The sequence below is a fragment of the Balaenoptera borealis genome (genome assembly GCF_965194805.1).
Source record: "Balaenoptera borealis genome assembly, chromosome: 21".
Classification (NCBI taxonomy): Eukaryota; Metazoa; Chordata; class Mammalia; order Artiodactyla; family Balaenopteridae; genus Balaenoptera; species Balaenoptera borealis.
In genome coordinates this window covers 7,958,882-7,965,210 of record NC_138880.1, presented here as the reverse complement: position 1 = coordinate 7,965,210, position 6,329 = coordinate 7,958,882, and the positions used below count along the sequence as shown (strand labels likewise).

At 38.7% G+C, this 6,329-nt stretch overlaps 1 pseudogene across 1 annotated transcript; it reads left to right on the top strand.

Moving 5' to 3' along the window:
- The first annotated feature begins 362 nt into the window (after window positions 1-362).
- On the top strand, window positions 363-6,115 carry LOC309619578 (eukaryotic translation initiation factor 2 subunit 3 pseudogene; annotated as a pseudogene). Its single transcript has one exon. The product of its transcript is annotated as a eukaryotic translation initiation factor 2 subunit 3 pseudogene (transcript).
- Window positions 6,116-6,329: the final 214 nt, after the last annotated feature.

Below are 6,329 nucleotides of genomic sequence, written 5' to 3'. Positions count from 1 at the left end.
GATTGCCCCAGAGCTCGTCTAGGGAGGGTCCAGGGTCCCCCTCCAGCGCAGGGTCCCAGCCTCCTTCGGCAGTGCAAAGGGCAACCCCACGGTCCAGAAAAAAGACAGGATTGCCCAGGAAGTGAGTTAGCAAGTGAGCATGGAGTAAGCCCAGGCCCTGCAATATCTGAGCATGAGTGGTGAGTGTGGGTCACAGATTTCTCTGACATGGTGTCACTGGTCTGTCCACGAGATGGAAGGCTGAATATCCTGTTGGTCGAGTTATACCAAAGGGCTCCTAGCTTTTCTTTATTCTATTTTTTGTCGTGGTGAAAATTTTGTTTTGTTTTACACTGCCACGAGATAAAGAGACTTACATTTCACAATTTACACAGTGATGTCACGTGCATTTGAGAGTCGGGGCATGTGTCCTGCTGCTGTAATTTTTTTCCCATCTGGAAAGATGAGGGGGGCGCATTCACACCCCCTGCAACCGTGGCCTTCCAATGTTATGGTTTGCCTGCTGGCGCTCCAACGCACCACCCAGCCCACTAAGGGTGGTAAATCATTCTCTTGGGTGAGTACTATTAAAAACTAAAACCAGCTGTGCTCAGGGCCCCCAGGGTACAGAAGGATGGACCCCCCTCACCTTGGCCATGCTAATACATCTCCTTCCAAATCTCCTTGAGAAGGCAAAACCCTGAGCTCTGGGAAGAGGCCGGCTGACTCAAGACACGAAGAAGAGCTTTTCAAAAGTGGCACGAGAAGCGGGGGCGGGTAGAAGAGGAAAGTAGGAGTCCAGTGCATAATGGTATGTTTTAAACCATGTGCCTTTTTCCAGACTGGGTTATTAAATTAATTCAGAACTTATGCTTACACTTAAAAGATTTCTGTCATATTTTATGAACACGATGATCTCAGAGTAATTTGCACTGGAAATGTGTCACATTAAATCAGGGGCACTAATAAACTTTATGACTTAAACTCCACATGGATCAGACGTGGCAGATAAACCATCCTATTTTTGCACTCATATTCATGCCATTGAAATACAGTTCCTCCTATGGGAAAACATAAATAAATTTGATAACATTCCATCTGCCCCAACATAAATGTACCTGTCGGGCATTACCTGTCCGTCCTGCTCCTCCACACCGAAGCTTGTGATGCTGGTGGGACGGGTTGACCCAGGCAGAGATATTTCTTCAGGATTTTAAAACACTTTGTCTCCTATGGGCTTATGACCTTCCATTCACTCTGGCACAGCCTTTGTGCTGGGCTGTGTGTAACTGTTCAGAAGTGTTTAACAGGTACAAATGCGGTATAAAAAGTGCTGGATGGTGAGTTATGACACCTGAGTTCTTCTGGTTCTGCTTCCGGCTGACTCTGTGATCTGAGCACAAATCAGACAGGACGGTGTAATAGAAAGAACCCAGGCACTGGAATCAAAGGTTAATTTCCATTTAACAGATGTTTTTTGAAAGCCTAACGTGATCCAGGCCCTGTGCAAGGCACTAGAAATACAAGAATGAATAAGAATTCAACTAGAACCCCAACAGGGTTATTTGGGAAACTAAATTAAATTATTATAAAATTCGTGTTGATCTGTACACGTCTATAGAAATACTTTGTAATTTTTTTGTTTGTTTTGTTTGTTTTAATTTTTATTGGAATATAGTTGATTTACAATGTTGTGTTAGTTTTAGGTGCATAGCAAAGTGATTCAGTTATACATAATGTATATATATTCTTTTTTAGATTCTTTTCCATGATTTTTTAAAATTCATGTAAATAAATAAGTGTCTCAGACTAGCCAAGAAAATTCAGAAGAGTGAGGAGGGACTTGCCTCACCAGATATTAAATACAAAATCAATACATTCAAAGTGTTGTGGTGTAACCAATCTTGCATGCAAACTTCCAGCCAACAAACCTGTGGATGTGGGAGTTGGGGTGAAAAGAAGGGAAACGATTGAAAGTCTGTATTCGGAACACGTGGACTTCCCAGGAGTCCTCACCAACATGAGCAGCCAAGCGTCTGCCTTCCCTATTACTCAAGGAAGCTAGAAGTCTTTTCTCTGAAAAAAAATTAAACCAAGGAGATTCTAAATTCAGGAAGATGGGTTCATCAAAGCAGAAGAGCTAGGCAAACAGTGAAAATAAGAGAATTCCATGAAAGTCTACTCTTTACATACGAAGGACCCTCCACCTTTTCCTGCTCTGTTTCCAAAATGCAAGCAGCCAAGTACACCCTCACATACAGCAACAGAATTCTAAAGCAGGAGACTGGATGGCACTTCTCTGGTAGGAAAAAAAAAAAAAAAAAAGACCCCCCACATACTGACACTGGAGGGATACAGTGAAAAGGGTCACTGGCAACCTGATCCTCCTCTCCCAGTAAATCCTCTCCCCCAGTCAAAAACAACTCCAATTAAACATAGACAGAGAGCTTTAAGGAAATCATCAGACCCTTAAGGAAATCCTTTTCATAGAAGATACAATGGAAAGTAAACATGAGAAAAAGAATTTGAAAGGAAAATAGACAAGGTCGTAATATTCTCAAAAAGATAACATGATTTTTTCATCCATAAAGCAAAAGTAAAATGCTATTTAAAAGGTGTTAGTGCTATTAATGCCCAACTTGAAAACAAGAAAGAGCTCTTAGAAATTAAAATTGATAACCAAAATAACATTATTCAAAATGATTAAAATTAAAAAGTAAGGAAGTCTCCCATAAATTATAATGAAATGACAATAAAGTAGCAAATAGAGGGACTTCCCTGGCAGTCCAGTTAAGACTCCAAGCTTCCACTGCCGGGGGCACGGGCTTGATCCTGGTCAGGGAGCTAAGATCCTGCATGCCATGCAGCATGGCCAAAAAAAAAAGAAGTAGAAAATAGAAGTAGAAAAGATATGAAGACTTGTTGTAAACCCAAAGAATAAGAATCTAAATACTAAGAATTTCATAAGAATAGAAGAGAAAAATTCACTGGAAGGAAATTATTGATGGAAAAATTAAATAAAATTTTATAGAACTAAAGGACATGAGCGTTCTCCGAGTGACTAGAATAGTGAATAAAAAAAAAATCCACATCTAGGAAGATCATTGTGAAATTTCAAACAATAAGATAAAGAGATAATCCATAAAAAGTCCATGGGTCAAGGTAGAGGTGGAGGGAACAGGTGCATATAAAGAAATGGGAATCAGAATGGATCAAACTTCTCAAAAGAAATCCTAGATGTCAAATGATGGTGGATCAATGTCTTAAAAGTTATGAAGGGAACACAAAAATCAGTTGCATTACCATACACTAACAATGAACAAACTGAAAAAGAAATGAAGAAAACACTTTCATTTACAATAACATTAAAAAGAATGAAATACTTAGGAATAAACTTAACCAAGGAGGTAAAAGACTTGTATACTAAAAGCTACAAAACATTGCTAAAAGAAATTAAAGAAGACACAGAAATGGAAAGATGTTCCTGTTCATGGATTAGAAGACTTAATATTGGTAAGATGTCAATACTACTCAAAGCCATCTACAGATTCAGGGCAATCTATTAAAATCCCAACAATGTTTTTGCAGAAATAGAAAAATTCATCCTATATTCATATAGAATCTTAGGGGACCCTGAAAAGCCAAAACAATCTTCTAAAAGAATAACAAAGTTGGAGAAGGTCTCACACATCCTGATTTCAACACATACTACAAAGCTACGATAATCAAAACAGTGTGGCACTGGCATAAAAACAGACATATAGACCAACGGAATAGAACAGAGAGCCCAGAAATAAACCCTAGCATGTGCTCAAATGACTTTTGACAAAGAGGCCAAGACCATTCAACAGTCTTCAGCAAGTGTTGCTGGGAAAACAGCCACATGCAAAAGAATGAAGTTCTTTACCTTACACAATATACCAAAATTAACTCAAATAGATGAAAGACCTAAATGAAAGAACTAAAACTATAGAATTCTTAGAAGAAAACATAGGGAGAAATATTCACGACACTGGATTTGACAATGCGTTCTTGTCTATGACATCAAAAACACAGGCAAAAAAAGAAAAAATAGATAAGTTGGACTTCATCAAAAATTTAAATTTTTGTGCATCAAAGAACACTATCACCAGAGTGAAAAGAAAACCTATGGAATAGGGGAAAATATTTGGAAATCATATATCTGATAAAGGATTGATATTCAGAATATATGAAGAATTCCTACAACTCAACAACAAAAAAACAAACACCCCAATTAAAAAATTGGCAAAGGACTTGTATAGACATTTCTCCAAAGAAGATATACAAATGGCCAATAAGCATTTGAAAAGATGCTCAATATCACTAATCATTAGAGAAATGCAAATCAAAACCACTATGAGATACCACTTCACACCCATTAGGATGGCCTGTATAAAATAAATCTTAAAAAAGCAGGAAAAAAAAGTGTTGGCAAGAACATGGAGAAATTGGGACCTTTGTGCGTTGCTGGTGGGAATGTAAAATGGTACAGCTGCTATTAAAAAACGGTATGGCATTCCTCAAAAAATTAAATACAATTACTATGTGATCTAGTAATTCCACTTCTAGATATATACTCAAAAGAAGTGAGCTCTCCGGGCTAGATGGCGGTGGGGAGAGGCTGGTGTGACGTTAGTGCAGCCGTGCCTTTCTCGGCAAGATCTCTCCATTTTGGATGTTACCAAGTTGACGCCACTTTCACATGAAGTTATAAGCAGACAAGCCACTGTTAATATAGGTACAATTGGTCATGCAGCTCATGGGAAATCTACAGTTGTAAAAGCTATTTCTGGAGTTCACACTGTCAGGTTCAAAAATGAACTAGAAAGTAACATTACAATCAGTCTTGGCTATGCTAATGCTAAGATTTATAAACTTGACGACCCAAGTTGTCCTCGGCCAGAATGTTATAGATCCTGTGGAAGTAGCACACCGATGAGTTTCCTACAGACATTCCAGGGACCAAAGGGAACTTCAAATTAGTCAGACATGTTTCCTCTGTTGACTGTCCTGGCCACGATATTTTGATGGCTACTATGCTGAACGGTGCCGCAATGATGGATGCAGCTCTTCTGTTGATAGCTGGAAACGAGTCTTGTCCTCAACCACAGACTTCGAACACCTGACTGCTATAGAAATCATGAAACTGAAGCCTATTTTGATTCTACAAAATAAAATTGATTTGGTAAAAGAAAGCCAGGCTAAAGAACAGTATGAACAGATCCTTGCATTTGTACAAGGTACAGTAGCAGGAGCTCCTATTATTCTAATTTCTGCTCAGCTAAAATACAATATTGAAGTTGTCTGTGAGTACATAGTAAAGAAAATTCCAGTACCCCCAAGAGACTTTACTTCAGAACCCCGACTTATTGTTATTAGATCCTTTGATGTCAACAAACCTGGCTGTGAAGTTGATGACCTTAAGGGGGATGTAGATGGTGGTAGTATTCTAAAAGGAGTATTAAAGGTGGGCCAGGAGATAGAAGTCAGACCTGGTATTGTTCCAAAAATAGCGAAGGAAAACTCATGTGAAAACCCACCTTTTCCAAAATTGTATTGCTTTTCGCAGAGCGTAATGGTCTTCAGTATGCTGCTCCAGGAGGGCTTATTGGCATTGGAACAAAAATTAACCCCACTTTGTGCTGGGCTGACAGAATGGTGGGGCAGGTACTTGGTGCAGTTGGAGCTTTACCTGAGATCTTCACAGAACTGGAAATTTCCTATTTCCTGCTTAGACAGCTTCTAGGTGTACGCACTGAAGGAGACAAGAAAGCAGCAAAAGTGCAAAAGCTGTCTAAGAATGAAGTGCATATGGTGGACATAGGATTCCTGTCGACAGGAGGAAGAGTTAGTGCAGTCAAGGCTGATTTGGGCAAAATCTCAAAAGTAGGAATAAAAATTGCCCTTAGCCGAAGAGTTGAGAAACACTGCCGTTTAATTGGTTGGGGTCAAATAAGAAGAGAAGTGACAATCAAGCCAACAGTAGATGATGACTGAAGAATTAAATAACAGATTTGGATGAAGTCGGAATTTCTCTTAAGAACCTAGGTGTATATTTTCAAAGCAACAGTGAGGACAGCTCATTACCTTAGGAGTAGCTGTTTAGATTATTATCATTTTTTGGTGATGCAAGTTTAAAATAAGGTCTACAATAAAAGTAAAAATTGGCATAATGTTGGATTGAATCTACATTTTACCAGAAATTAATCATTCCCAAATAATGTCTAATTTATACATCAATGAAGGTTTGAAAGGAAACTGCTACAACCAGCCTTTGCTGTAGCACACATACCACTGAACCTGTTTGAAATAAAATTTTTCTTCTTATT